The 15391-nt window shown below is 48.5% G+C and overlaps 1 protein-coding gene across 5 annotated transcripts in view; it reads left to right on the top strand.

Annotated features, from left to right (window-relative positions):
* Nucleotides 1-366: 366 nt before the first annotated feature.
* The window catches only part of LOC144822393 (uncharacterized), a 69196-nt gene continuing 54171 nt past the window's right edge, over nucleotides 367-15391 (top strand). For 4 of the 5 annotated variants that reach the window (XR_013608613.1, XR_013608614.1, XR_013608611.1 and 1 more), the window contains exons 1-2: nucleotides 367-593; nucleotides 4663-4764. The gene's annotated coding sequence lies outside the window, so the exon portion shown is untranslated. The remainder of the gene's footprint in view (nucleotides 594-4662; nucleotides 4765-15391) is intronic. The other variant, XM_078679851.1, reaches the window with a different exon arrangement.

Consider the following 15391-nt stretch of genomic DNA (forward strand, 5'->3'; position numbering starts at 1 on the left):
AAAAACAATAATGTTTTCTAAATAATCTTTGCTGTGGGACAATGTTGATATATACACAATGAAGGATATACTACCGATAAATTAATGTGATACCTAGGAAAGGTTTGTTCTTGTTCCAAGCAATACGGACTGACCAGAACTCCATAACAAAGTGGCTTGTTTTTCTGCCTTGTACGGAGCTCAGACAGTAGCATTATGAGCTCATGTAAACTCAAAGGCATCTTACACAACAAGCTGCGAGGTAATGTGCGCAAATGAGACACAAAGCTAGAATTGTTGCATGGCTGAGGCTAACTTAGCAAAGAGTAGACTAGAATGACCCTCGGGACCATAAAACACTACTAGTGTCTACTCTAGTATCCGATTTGTACTAGAGTTGTATATGTATGTATTAACCTTCTTTCAATCTAGTGCTAGTGAAAAAGAATAAATAGGGGTAGGTGTATATGTCAATTAAAAAATTTGTAATGGTTTTTCTAGGCATCCTACCGACCACCAGTGCCGGGGCCAGCGGTGATGGCGACATGGCCATTTGGGAGGGAGCAGGAGATGCGGCGCCTGCAGGATTTACAGGGGGTGCAGTGGCGGGTGTGGTAAGTTATATTCCTTACTTATTGACATTACACTCGCTACAAGGATGTACACTGTACTGTTGAGACTTAGTAAGTAAGAAGTTGTTGTGAGCAACGGTTGAAGAAGACACCCTTTACTTAGCATTAGCAATAGCATTAACGGCGGGAGTTGAGTAACCAATGGCCTCTTCTATTGCTGACCTCAACTCAGCTGTGAAAGTTTTATGGAGAAGACTAAAAGTCAGATCAGATGAGAGGACCTTGATGGATGTTTTGAACGAAAAGGGAAAGAAGGGTGGAAAGAGGAAGGATGGACGAGATGTGATATTATTTACAACTGGCAGAAAAGGATACATGGGATGCATGCATAGGTGGCTGACAGGAATCAGATGCATGGGTGGTTGAAGGATGGGTTGAAGGATGGGTGGAAGGTGAAAGAAAAGATGCCTGCCTGGGTGGGTGTAACTGTATGGGTGGATAACAAGAATCCTCAGTGGTGTTTGGGTCAAGCTCAAAGGCAAGTTAAGCGAAGCGAGGAAGGAAGGACACATGCGTGGTGGTTTATAAAAAAAGAATAAATGTTGGTTGTTGGTGAAACAAACTAAGGTTTGTTGAGAGATTAAGAAGAATGATAGACGTTCACTTTGAATGGATGGATGCCTAGATGGTATTCATCAAAGATAGCATAGGTGGAGGAGACTGTTACTGGATGAAGAATCTGAGTTTGAAGAGAATGTAAATGAAACTGCGCCAGAGTAGTAAAGCCGAGGAGAATATAAGTTGTATTTTCACTCAGAATACTCTCTTTACTCACAGTAGTTTGCAAGCACAGCATATATATTGTGTAGGTATGTAGTTATCAAGCCCCTTCCTCCGACTCTGAGGACCACTCCCTACCTATGTTAATTTATTTTCGACTGTGTCAGCCAGACTGACATGGATGGCCTATCATCTGGTTACACAATCAATCAAAACAAAGAACCTCAACCTTGCCTGTTGTCGGGTGACATAGAGGCAGATATTAATCTCTTTCAAATGTGGCTTGCGCGCTGTTTGAGGGTGCTGGCGCCGCCCGAGAGGTACTTCAAGATTTCGTCCCGCGCATCTGCTCCATGGTTTACCCCAACGCTTAATTCCAGCCGTAGGCTTTGTAAGAAAGCCGAAAGAGCATGGAGAGTAAGTTATCTGGAACCTCTGAAGGAGGCGTATAAGCACAGTATCAAGGCCTATCATAGGGAAATCTATCTGGGGAAAAAAGCCTACTTTGCCAGAAGAATCGAGGAGGCTACTAACACCAGCAAAGACATTTTCTTGGTGGTAAAGGAATTTACTTCTCCGGCCGCCATCATGCCTAAGTGCTCCTTTTCGGAACCTTGGGTGTCCCAACTGGCAAGCTTCTTTGCGAAAAAGATCACAAGCATCCAGGAAACTTTCCCAGCTGCTGCGGTAGGGGGTATGCTTAACCCAGGACCCTGCTTTCCAGTGGCGGCCGATGGACAGCCATTCTGGTGACTTTTCCCCCCATTGAGCTTCAGTCTTCTCTGGAAGTTCTGTCTAAAATGAGATCCGGCACCCCACTTGATCCATGCCCCGCTAAGTTTTTAGCCAAAATGGCACATGTCGTTAACCCGATTGTTAATCCGATTTTAAATCGGTCGTTGGAAACGGGTATCGTGCCGCTAGCTTGGAAACAGGCGATGGTTCTCCCCCTCTTAAAAAAGCCGTCCCTGGACCCCAGTATCCATGCTAATTATTGGCCGATATCGCTGCTTCCGGTCCTGGCCAAGGTGGCCGAAAAACACGTGCATTCTGTCCTGGCCGACTTTGTAGAGTCACATGAGATCTTGCACTATACCCAGTCCGATTTCAGGGCTAACTTGAGCACTGAATCAGCACTCTTGGAGGTGTCAGAGGCCATCAAGGAAGTTCTAGATAATGAAGGGAAAGCATTGTTAGTGTTATTAGATCTCTCGGCGGCGTTTGACACCGTTCCCCATGACCGCCTCCTGTCAAGACTCTTGGAGATTGGTGTTCGGCGAACGGTGTTCAGATGGTTTGAGTCGTTCCTATCCAACCGTCAACAGACAGTCTGGGCCCCCCCGTACTCTGCTGCAGTGCCGCCTTTGGAGGTGGGAGTTCCTCAGGGGTCGATTTTGAGCCCCACTCTTTTTAATATCTACATGTCCCCTCTCGCGGCACTGGCAGAGTCTTTCGGTGCCCAGATTGTCTCGTACGCCGATGACACCCAGCTTCTCTTCACATGCGGTAGGAACATGGACTTTGATGGCGAGAGCATTAAGAACTGCTTGGGTGCGGTATTTTCCTGGTTTCAACTTAATCAGTTGAAATGCAACTCCGACAAGTCTGAGCTCCTTTTCTTTGGGTGCCCCCCCGACCCCGGATGGAAGGCCTGGTGGCCCGCGGGGATGTATCCTCCTTCCACTGACTCCACGGTAGCTAAGAATCTTGGAATCAAGATGGACAACTGTCTGTCACTGACACCACAGATTCTTGGTCTGGTCGGGCAGTGTTTCGGGATACTAAAAATGTTAAGGAAATTCCTCCCTCTCCTTTCCATTGCCCATAGGAAAACAACGGTGCAAGCCCTGATCGGATCGAGGTTGGATTATGTAAATGTACTTTACCTCGGCCTGCCGGAATATCTTTTGTCTCGCCTACAGGTAGTGCAGACCTCGGCGGCACAGGCAATTTCCGGCCTCGGCCGCAGGTCTCATGCCACCGCTCTTTTGAAGTCCCTTCACTGGCTGCCAATCCGGAAACGCATTAAGTTCAAGGCCCTTACCACTGCGTTTAAAGCTCTTCATGGCATTGGAGCTATCTACTTGCGGAAGAGAGTTGTCTTTCACCATCCAGAGCCTTACGATCGGCTGCCCTGTCACTGGCCACAGTCCCGGCAATCTGACGGGCGCGGTCCGGAGGCCGGTCTTTCAAATATCTGGTGCTGCGGGCCTGGAATGCTCTGCCACTCGCTCTGAGAAAGAGCGAGAACTTAGCTTCTTTTAGGAAAGAGCTAAAAACGTGGCTGTTCTGTCTCTAATTTCTCCTCCGCCGCTGGGGTTATGCTGTGTTAGGTTTGTTAGCGCCGGGACACTCTGCTTGAGTAGCTGAGCGCTCAATAAAACTCCCGATAATATTAACATTAACATGTCGTCCCCTATATATAAGCAATGTGCATTGGAACAGATATCATCTGCCTTTTTGTAGTAGTCAAAGCAGGGTGAAAGTGAAATTTAGCAGTTGCCCTTGATGTAACAGAGTATGGCCTGTACCACCCATAATAGAAAAATACCAGCTTCCCCACCTGCAACCAGTAGTAAATAAAACTAACGTCAGTCTGCATCATGACTTGAGTATGTTTGTCTTGGTTGCAAGCTGACTGAGCTGGCATGCCGGCTACAGCAAGGTAGTGTAATTTTGCTGAACAAGAGAGAAGAAGCAGAATGGTGTACTGTGTACTCGAGTCCATAGTGCTAGTATAATACCTCAAACTCCCTCAAATGTTAGAAGCAGAGGAAGTGGGAGGATAGATACATACCACAAATGTTCTGTCCTGTGCTTGCTAGTGCTACTGCGCCACTATGTGTTGAATTAATTTTGTGTTACTGTTTTGCTAAGAGTATGGGTTTCAATAATCTTTTTTCTTTCTTGATATAGCTCCTCCTACCAAAGCCTTATCACTTATCAGAAGATCAGCATCAACCAACCAACAATTTGGTGTATGCACAAATATATGCATGTGTCCTCCATCTATGCATTTTTTAGGGCTAAAATAAATGGAAATGCAGACTTAATGAATGATTGGCCTGTCTGGAATCAGTGGGCTAGGACAGGTGGTACTTAGGCTTAGTTAGTATTCTGGAATCAGAATGGAACTCTGGATTATTGTTCATAAATAATAAGTAGACGGTCCGTGAATCCCGCAATACTACTAGTCGATTAGATTAGATAGGTCAATTTTATTGCCTTTGTTGTTTCCTAAAATGTTTTTGAGCGTTTTAAAAAATATTTTATTTGTTTTACACAAATCATTAATGTTTGTCTCTTTCTTTATTATATCTTACATGATCAGCACCCAGGGGCAAGAAGACGGGGTCAGAGTCGGCGGGATAAGAACAATATGCCTCCTAGGGCCAGGACCGCTCCTCTACCAAGGGCTCTGCTGCTGGCCCCAGTAAGTCCTCCAGTGGTTAATATTAATAATTATAATTCTGATAGATACATCTGCCTTGTGGATTCCTCACCTTGTGAATATCCCCCTGCGTCAGCAGCTTCCGGAAATTCTTATTGTAGCTTTGCGCCGACGTGGACCGACGTCACAGAGGCACGGCATCGCGCGCGACTCCGCTGACGTCACCGACCCCATATCAGGCCCATGCCGGCGTGATGACATCAGTTCCCTTTTTTCCGCGTCGTCGACGCTAACGGTTTTCTAGGGATCGTCCGTAGCTTTTGCAGTAACTTTGTTACCTTGTGTTGTTGGTGTTTCATTGTCTTTTCTTTCGACATGTCTTTGAAGAAGACCGGATTTAAAGACTGTGGGGAATGCGGCAAGACCATGTCCATTACAGATCCGCAAGAATGCTGCTTATGGTGTCTTAGCTCCGACCACGACGTCGAAGACTGCCGGTCTTGTAGGAAGATGACACCTAAGGCCCTCCAGGAGAGAGAAGCTAAGCTTCTTGTGGCGAAGCTTAAAGGAAGTAAGGAGAAGAAGAAATTGAGGTCACGGACTCGATGGTCAAGATCTCGCTCGAGGTCGCGATCGGACTCGTCCTCGGCCCATGCTTTGAGATCGTCTAAAAAGAAGCATAAGAAGAGGACCCATGAATCCCGACATCGATCGAGGAAGGATTCGGGTTCTAAGCCGTAGTCGCAGGTGAAGCTGGTTGAGAAAGAGGTGGTGTCTTCGGCTTCGGAAGATCAGGACGCCGGGGGTGAGGCGTCGCATGCAAATTCGCCAGGTTCGCCGAAGCAGACAGCGAATCCATCTCCGGTTTCATTCCATCCTCCGGATCGGGAGGATGAAGGTGAGGGGGAGATGGTTGGAGAGGGAGAGGCTCCGTTGCCCGAAGGTCTGTCGACTCCGGTGCACCAGCCTGAAGACGAGGTCGACATTGTATCGACTCCACGCCCTCAAGAGCAGCCTGGGGGTTCGTAGTACCCAGCCTTTCCGGCTCCAGGTCAGGATCCGACGCATTTTCTAAATGCGATGTATGGTATTTATTCCAGGGCTATGTACCCCTCTGGGGCTCCTGTTGGTCCCACGGGTCCGATGGCGTTTGGTCTTGGTGTTCCCCAAACCTATGCTCCTGCACCCTTAATGCCCTTTATGCCGGCTCCAGCGCCGCATTGGCATTTTCCGACGCCGGCGAGGCCTTCGACTCCGAAGCCATCGACGCCAAATCCTTCTACGCCGAACCCTGAGCGACGTCGTGGGATTCTTCCTCGTCCGGCGTCGGGCTCGGCGCCGGCACTGGCTTCGATGGAGCCGTCAGTGGATCCGGCAGCTTCGAATGTGAAGCGCAAGTCGAGGCGTGAAGCCCAGAGGCTGATGGAGGAAGAGAGGTATCGTGAGGAGTATTTGGAGGAGGGTGAGCTGCAGGATCCTGAGGACCCTTTTGAGGATCTTTCAGTGGCCAGTGGCCTTGAACTGTCCCCTGAGTGGGCTTTGGTTTCAGTACCGGACGAACCCTCTAAAGATGTGGCTCGTTACCATGTTGTGATTAATAAGGCTGCACGTTTGTTGAACATTGCTTTACCTACTGCTGAGTTCAAGTCAAATCTTCTCACAGAGGTCCTTCACTCTGCATCATCAGTGACTGAACCATTGCTGCCCTTTAATGATGCACTTAAAGATCCAATTTTAGAGGTTTGGAAGAAACCTTTATCAGCTCCTGCTGTGTCTAGGGCTGTTGCCAGGAGGTATAGAGCTGCTCCTGATGACCCAGAATTTTTATCCACTCACCCTCTGCCTGAGAGTTTGGTGGTGCAGGTGGCCTGTTCCAAACGATCAACGGGAGCTTTTCCTCAGGTTCCAGCTGAAAAAGAGTCGAGGAAGCAGGATCAGGCTGCTAAAAAGGTTTTCTCCTCCGCCAGTATGGCGCTGAAGTCCACAAATGCGACCTGCCTGATGGGGCGTTATATTCACGCCCTTATGGACACTGTAAAACAGTTGGTGCCCAAGTTGCCGGAGGAGGATAGAAAAGACTTCCAGAAGGTTATCTCTGACACTCAGGCTGCAGCAAGGCAGGTGATTCAGAGTGGATTGGACACGGCGGACTCTGTGGCAAGGGTCATGGGCTCTTCTGTAGCAACGAGGAGAGCTGCGTGGCTGAAGTCGAGTGAATTTTCATCAGATGTCCAGTTTACGTTGTTGGATCTCCCGTTCGACGGGTCTGGTTTATTTGGCAAGAAGGCAGACGCTGCTTTAGAACGCTTTAAAGACAGCAGGGCGACAGCCAAGTCATTGGGCCTTCAGACCAGGGCACTTTTGGAAGGCGTACTAGAGGATTTAGCAGATCTTCTTTTCGTTCCTACAAGACAACGCAGCAGCAGCCACGGCAGCAGCAAAACACGCTGTACATGTCTTATAGGGGCAAGCAAAGAGGCTGTTCTCGAGGCCGTCAAATCTCCTCCTCTTCCTCTTTTTCCCCTTCCCAGCCTCCTGCCAACGCAGTAAAGCAGCCCTAGATCCGCCATTCCGGATCATGTGGGTCCGGTGGGGGGTCGGCTTACCCATTTCCTACGAGATTGGGAATTGATAACATCGGATCTTTGGGTTCTCAATCTCGTGGGGAATGGGTATGCTCTTCCCTTTCGGGAGTTTTCCCCAAATTACCCTCCTTGCCAGGGTTTTTGTTCGGACGACCCCCTGCTTCTCCTGCAGGAAGAAGTCCTGGCACTGTTCAGAAAAGGTGCGATAGAGGTGGTTCCGGAGCAGGAGAGGGGTCAGGGAGGCTACTCCCGGTATTTTCTGATCCCCAAGAAGGATGGCAGGCTTCGGCCAATCCTGGATCTCAGGATCTTGAACCTTTACCTGACACAGGAAAAGTTCAAGATGCTCACTCTTGCACAGGTTCTTCAAGCGCTGCTGGAAGAGGACTGGATGGTGTCGATCGACTTGCAGTATGCGTATTTTCATATTCCCATCTTGAAGTCGCACAGAAAGTATCTCCGTTTTACGGTTGGGTCGCAACACTACCAGTTTGCGGTCCTTCCGTTTGGTCTTACTACTGCGCCTCGAGTCTTCACCAAGGTGATGGCAGTGGTGGCAGCACATCTCAGGAGGTCGGGGATTCCTGTATTCCCGTATCTGGACGACTGGCTGATCAAAGCGGAGTCGCCAGAGAAGGTGCTCCTTCATCTGCAAGAGACAACTCAGTTGTTTCACAGGTTGGGTTTTTCAATAAATGTACCCAAGTCTCACCTGGTGCCCTCCCAGCGCAACCTGTTCATAGGTGCGGTACTGGACACTACTGTATGTCGAGCATTCCCTCCTCCTCAAAGGATTCGCGACATACAGGAAATGATACCTTTATTCTACAATGGAGCGGTTGTTCCAGAGCTGAAGGTCTTACGTCTGCTCGGTCTGATGGCTTCTTGCATTCTGTTGGTCAACCATGCACGCTGGCACATGAGGGCACTCCAGTGGTGCCTCCGCAGGCAGTGGTATCAGCACAACGGAGATCTCAGGGAGTCAGTGAGGATCTCCAGAGAAACTGCAGCGGGTCTGTCTTGGTGGAGCGTGGAAGGCAATCTGTCGCAAGGAAAGCCTTTTCAACTTCCTCCATCGGTGGCCACGGTAATAACGGATGCATCCACTCTAGGGTGGGGTGCTCATCTGGGGGACCTGGAGGTCAAGGGTCTTTGGTCTCCAGAGGAAAGGTTGCTTCAACCTGCTGGAATTACGGGCAATACGTCTAGCGCTCAAGGCCTTCCTCCCTTCCCTTTGCGGGCGGTCAGTTCAGGTCCTGACGGACAACACGACCGCGATGTGGTATGTCAACAAGCAGGGAGGAGTGGGGTCGCAGTGTCTCTGCAGAGAGGCTCTGCGTCTCTGGTCCTGGGTTCAGGACCATCAGATTTGTCTGATGGCAAATCATCTGGCCGGAGTTCTGAACGTTCGTGCAGACAGTCTCAGTCGGCAGTTCTCTTCCGACCACGAGTGGAGGCTTCATCCAGAGGTAGTTCGTCACGTCTTTCGGATGTGGGGAACTCCTCGGGTGGACCTGTTCGCCACTCGCGAGAATGCTCACTGCCCGTCATTCTGCAGCCTCCAGTTTCCGATGCAGGGAGCCTTGGGGGACGCGTTTCAGTTGAGTTGGGACTCGCAACTCCTTTACGCGTTTCCTCCCATACCCTTGATTCCTCTGGTTCTGAGGAAAATTCGCCAAGACCGGGCCCAAGTTATATTGATCGCCCCGGATTGGCCAAGAAGGGTGTGGTACTCAGACCTTCTCCACCTCTCCTCTCTCCCGCCACTCCGTCTCCCTCACAGGGCAGATCTCCTCTCCCGGATGGAGGGGCAGGTTCTACACCCCCACATCCAGACCTTACACCTTCATGCCTGGAGATTGAACGGGGCAACCTGAGTTCCTTTTCTCTCCCACACGATGTGGTCAGCCAGGCGTGACTCCACTAAGTCCATTTATTCCTATAGATGGTCAAAGTTCGTTGCTTGGTGTGGGGAGAAGTCCATTGACCCTTTAAGGGCTCATTTGTCCAATATCCTGCAGCCAGCAAGTCCTCTTACCTCGCCTCTCTGACCTACCCCAACCTTTAGTGCCTGCATCTCCCTTCATTTCTCTCTCCCCCTATCGCTTCCTCCTGATTCTACCCCTCCCTCTCCTACTCCCAATGAACAGTACATTAGCACTTTATCCCAAACCCCCACACAATCCCTGAACACTGCCCTCTCACCCCTTCTACCCTTAGATTCATCACCCCCCATTTCACCCCCGTCCCTCTTACCTCGTCTCTACGACCTTCTCCAACTCTTATTACCTTCATCTACCCTCACTTCTCCCCCCATTATCGCCTCTTCCTAATTTGCTATGCTCTGGTACACACGCCTCTCCTCAACTTCCCCCCCAACACCTCCTTGCACCACTTCTTACATCCACACAACGTTACCTCCTACATCCCCCTCTTGCCTCCTGACCTCCCCCGATTCCAAAAACACACTCTTCTCTTCGAGGGGATACTCATTAATAGTCATAAGCATTGAATAATCTCCGCCCACGAGCGAGAACCCAGAACATATAATAAAATATATATATATGTGTAAATATATATAATAGTACTACATAGTAGTAAACAAATTATACACATATATATGTATAACCAATAAAATGCAGCCCAACATAACCCATAGGCTAATAAAACCATAATTACATATTTTCTGCTGTATGGAAATAAATCATATAAATAATGCAATAAAAAGGCATGAGCCTCAAAAGCATTCCATAATCAGCAAAAAAACTTTTATTTTCATCAAAGAATTTGTAATAAAAGGCAATTAGCCTAAGAAGGCTGCATACAGAAAAACTATCCCTATACAGAAAATCAGACTGACACCTCGCCTTTAAGGCATCAGAGAATCTGAACACTTTGCCTTTAAGGCCTCCAGGGGAACTCTGTTCCCATCATGCACCACAGGTGACAGTTAGGTCAGTTCTTTTTTACGGCTTGTTCTGTGAGGAACCTGGAACTTGAGCTCTGCTGAATTTGACTGTTTTCAGTCAGAATTTGTTTTTTTCCTGTCTTTTTTGACAGAATTGGCTTTTGGTGGTGTTTTTTACCTTTTCTGACTAAATCTTTAGAAAAATGTTAGTCAGTTATGCCACCTTCATTCTATAAGTGTCCTTCCTGTGGGAAGATGTCCAAAACAGATCCTCATTCTGTTTGTGTAGTTTGTCTACCTTCCACACATGATGTGGAAAAATGTTACCATTGCCTCAAGCTTTCTAGCAGAACTTTGAAAGAGAGAGAAAAAGTTAGACTTTTGGGGCTTATGGAGAGAGAAGGACGTCGTGAAAAGGGGGCAAGGAGTGTTTTGTCATCTGGAAGGTCCCCTCCTCACTCAAAACGTCGAAGATCTGCTTCTCCTGAAGGTAAAAGCAAGAAACAACGACATCAGGAAGCGTCGATGTCGAAGAAAGTAAGTGCGGGGTCGAAATCAAGATCACCGTCGACGTCGAGACCAGAGAAAACTGCATCGATGTCGAAGACATCGCCGGTGAGGCATAAGTCGGTGTCGAAGTGGAGATCGAGGTCGCCGTCGAGAAGTGTATCGACGTCGAGACATCTGGTGTTGATTGCTGTAAGGACGACGTCAAGAGCAATGCGTTTGACGTCGAGAGAGAGAATGCGATCGTCGTCGAGAGGAAGAGTTCGATCGGCGTCGAGAGAGAAGTTCAGATCGACGTCGAGAGATGAAGGTACGATGTCGAGACCTGAAAAGAGAAGACGATCCAGATCGCCGTCGAGACATGGTTCGACGTCAAGGCATGCCTCGGGCTCGAGGCTTGAGATCCAGTCGAAGTCGAGAAAATGTCCGACGTCGAGATTGCCGCTGCGTGTCTCACGGTCGACGTCGAGACATTCTAGATCAGCCTCTCGGACCTCTCATAGGTCTTTGTCGAGGTCTGAATCAGCGTCAAGGGTGTTGGATGACCCTTCAAAGGCATCGGTGAACAGATCTCAAGTGGTCGGAGCCTCTCTACACCAAGATTCTTCAGTGGTGGCTCATTCTGACTCGATGTCAAGAAGGTCAGTGTCAGGAGAAAGACAGTTGGTCCCCAGAAAGGTGCAGGCTACAGCTTCTGGGTCTCCACATTCTATTGGGAGTGCTTCCTCATCTGCTTCTTCTTCTTCGTTGGGAATGCAGATTTTGCAGGTTTCCCCGGAGGGCTCTCCGGTGCGTAAAACACCACCTGCAGGTATGTCTCCAAGATGGCTAGAGAGCATCCGTCATTGGAAGATGCAGCCAATACCTAATCAAAGACCACTGACTATGGAGGCTTCGAGACCACCGGCTGGTGGGTCTCCAAGTTAGATCCAGATCTCCAGTGCGAAGGCGTTCACGCTCTAGGGAGCGCAGTAGGCATCGGTCTACTACTCCTGAGAGAAGACATAGATTTCCTGCTTCTTCGTCTCCAACAAGGTCTTCTTACAGAGACTATTCGCCCACGATTTCATCAACACCACCCTCCAGGGTTTCGCCTGTAGATGATTTGGGAACCTTCAATGAGGTTTTGTGTCGTGGGGCGAGTAAATTCAACATTACTATGACAGTGCCGCAGGTGAAATCTTCTGTCATTTTTGGACTTTACATCAAAAGTCCTCTGCTAGGCCTCTTCTTCCACTGGTTCCTGGTTTGTTGGAAGACTTTTTTGACGCCAGCGACTGTAGGATCAGGTCCCTCAGGGATTGCGAAAAAGTATAAGGCACCTGATCAAGACCCAATGTTCCTGCGCACAGATCCGCCACCAGATTCTCTCATTGTGGCTGCAGCCAGGAAGGCCCATTCGGCTACGTCTGTCTCGTCTGCCCCACCTGAGAAAGACAGTAAAAATATGGATTCCTTGGGCCGAAGGATGTGTAACACAGCTGGTTCGGTCATGAGAGTGGCCAGTGCTGCGGCTTTGCTGGGTCGCTATGATTGCCTCTTATGGGACTCTATGGCGAGGTTTGCAGACAAACTTCCAAAGGAAGATCAGAAAGATTTCCTGGAGATTGTGGAAGAAGGTGGTTTGGTGGCAAACCAGAGTATAAGTGCGGCTGCGGATTCGGCTGATCTGGCAGCTCACGGTTATGCACACGGCATATGCTACAGAAGATCGGCTTGGCTGCGTCTCACGGGTCTTAAGCCGGATGCCCAAAGAAAGATAGTTAACCTACCCTTCAACGGGTCGACATTATTTGGATCTCATGCGGATGATGAGATGACCAAGATGAAGTAGGAGCTGGACACTCTGAAGGCAGTGGGCCTGTAGAAGAAGGCGTAATTTTCGTCCTTATGACAAGAGGTCGTTCCAGCAACGTGGGCACTCGACTAACTGGTCGTCGCAAAATCAAGGCCAGAAACAACAGAGGTCTCAATTTCAACAGCGCAGACCTGGGCGAGGCAGAGGAGGAAACAGACAACAGTCCTCTGCTGCAAAACAGCCTCAGAAGCAATGAGAAGAGACTTCCTCCGCAGCTGTTACCATTGCGTTATACTTGGACGAGTGGAGAAGATTAACAAAGGAAAGGTGGGTCATCGGCATTATCCGAAATGGCTACCTCCTAAAATTCAAGAAACCTCTTCCCATTATCAATCCGAAGGTACTTTTTCATCACAATCTAAAGCGTTTGCAAAAAGAAGCAAACATCCTTCTGTGCAAGAAAGCAATAGAGAAAGTCCCTTGTCCACAGTGAAACCAAGGTCTGTTTTTCCTGGTGAAAAAGAAAGGTCCCAAAGCAGAATTCAGGCCCATACTGGATCTGAGACTGTTGAACAGGTTCATTCGAAAGGAAAAGTTTCAAATGTTAGTGCTCCATCAAATATTCCCTCAGTTACATCAAGGGGACTGGATGTGTTCCATCGACCTGAAGGATGCATATTTTCATGTTCCAATCTCCAAAAGACATCGCAGATTTCTCAGGTTTCAAGTGTCTGTTCATCACTACCTGTATGCAGTACTTCCATTCGGGCTGAAGTCAGCTCCCCGAACGTTTTCCAAGTGTATGGCGGTGGTTGCTGCCTTCCTTCGAAAGCAGAGAATTTTCATTTATCCTTACTTGGACGACTGGCTCCTTAAGAGTTCGTCCCCATCTCTGTTGGAAGATCATCTGTCCATATGTCTTAATCTCATGAGCAAGTTGGGTCTCCAGGTCAATGTAAAAAAATCAATTATGAATCCTACTCAGCAGATCCATTACCTGGGAGCTCTTCTGGACACAGAAAGAGAAAACGTGTGTCCTTCGGAGGAGAGGTGGTTATCAATCAGGTCGAAGTGTCAACTGCTTCGTCAATCCACTTATCCGACAGTTCGTCAAGTATCTTCTCTTCTGGGATCCATGGCATCGTGCATCTTCATAGTTCCCAACGCAAGGTTGCACATGCGTCCTCTACAACAGTGTCTAGAGAATCAGTGTACTCAGAGGACGGGATGTTGGGAGGATCGAGTTCTTCTTCATCAGCCCGTCAAGGATTCCATCAGGTGGTGGATGAAGAGATCACACTTGATGAGAGGTGTTCCGTTTCATCAAGACCCTCCGGTGCAGACTCTGATCACGGATGCTTCACTCCATGGTTGGGGTGCTCATATGGGCCCTCTGCAAGTACAAGGGCTATGGTCCGACTCAGAGAAGGGCTATCACATCAACCTGCTGGAGCTGCGGGCTGTTCATCTAGCCCTCAAGTCCCTGTTTCCATCATTCCAGTCTCGGTCCCTCTTGGTGCAAACAGACAATACAACAACAATGTATTATTTAAACAAGCAGGGGGGTACTCAGTCCAGGACTCTGTCCATAGAAGCCCAGACCATCTGGAATTGGTTACTGGCAAGAGACTTGTCGATAACAGCTGTACATCTGCCGGGAGTTCTCAACTCGCAAGCGGATTTCCTAAGCAGAGACTTCGTCGAGGCTCACGATTGGGTCCTCAACGAGGAAGTCACAAACAGTATTTTTCTGGAATGGGTACACCAGATATCGATCTGTTCGCAGACGCGGAAAACGCAAAATGCCCTGTCTTCGCGTCCAGGTTTCTCCAGAGCGGGTCTCAGGGGAATGCCCTTTTGATAGACTGGTGTCAGAACTTACTGTACGCTTTTCCACCGACCCCGTTGATACCAACAGTAATCAACAGGATGTACAGAACCGACTCCAGGATGATTTTGATTGCCCCAGAGTGGCCGCGCCAATGGTGGTTTCCAGATCTCCTTCAGTTGTCGGAAGTACCACACAGGAGATTGCCGTGTCGCCCGGATCTTCTGTCCAAACAGAAGGGGAGAGTGTTCCACCCCAATCTGTCCTCCCTGCGCCTGGCAGCATGGCTCCTGAAGTCATCCAGTATGGACACTTGCAGTTGAATCCTGACTGTATGCACATCCTTAAGGAGGCGAAACGGCCTTCTACAAGGAAATCCTATGGATTTAAGTGGAAACTATTTTACCTGTGGTGTGAGAGTAATGGGTTTGATCCTATCCATGGTCAGGAACAGGTGATTTTGCCCTACCTCTTAAATTTAGCAAGATCTGGTCTTCAATTTAATTCTATTTGAGTCCATCTTGCTGCCATCACAGCCTCCAGAAAATCACCTACTCAGGTCTCCTTCTTTAGGATGCCGAGAGTAAAGGATTTTCTGGAAGGTTTGAGAAAGGTGTATCCGCCAGTCAGGTGTCCTTTTCCACCGTGGGAGCTTAATGTGGTGTTAACTAAGTTAATGGGTGCTCATTTTGAGCCTATACATAAGTCTTCCTTGCTACACTTAACTTGAAAAGTAGCATTCCTGGTGGCTATTACTTCTGCTCGTAGAGTGAGTGAGATTCAGGCTCTGTGTTGCAAAGAACCGTTTACTGTGTTCCATTCTAATAGAGTGGTACTCGGGACGCATCCTGCTTTTCTGCCCAAGGTAGTGTCAGATTTTCATATTAATCAAGCCATAACCTTGCCTACCTTTTTTCCAAATCCTACTGGTCCTGCTGAAAGGGCTTTTCATTCCTTAGATCTGAAGAGAGTCCTTAAGTTTTATTTAGATAGAACAAAGACTTTGAGACATTCAGACCGTTTGTTCATTAACTATGGTCCTG

Source organism: Lissotriton helveticus, chromosome 3_1 (genome assembly GCF_964261635.1).
Source record: "Lissotriton helveticus chromosome 3_1, aLisHel1.1, whole genome shotgun sequence".
Taxonomy (NCBI): domain Eukaryota; kingdom Metazoa; phylum Chordata; class Amphibia; order Caudata; family Salamandridae; genus Lissotriton; species Lissotriton helveticus.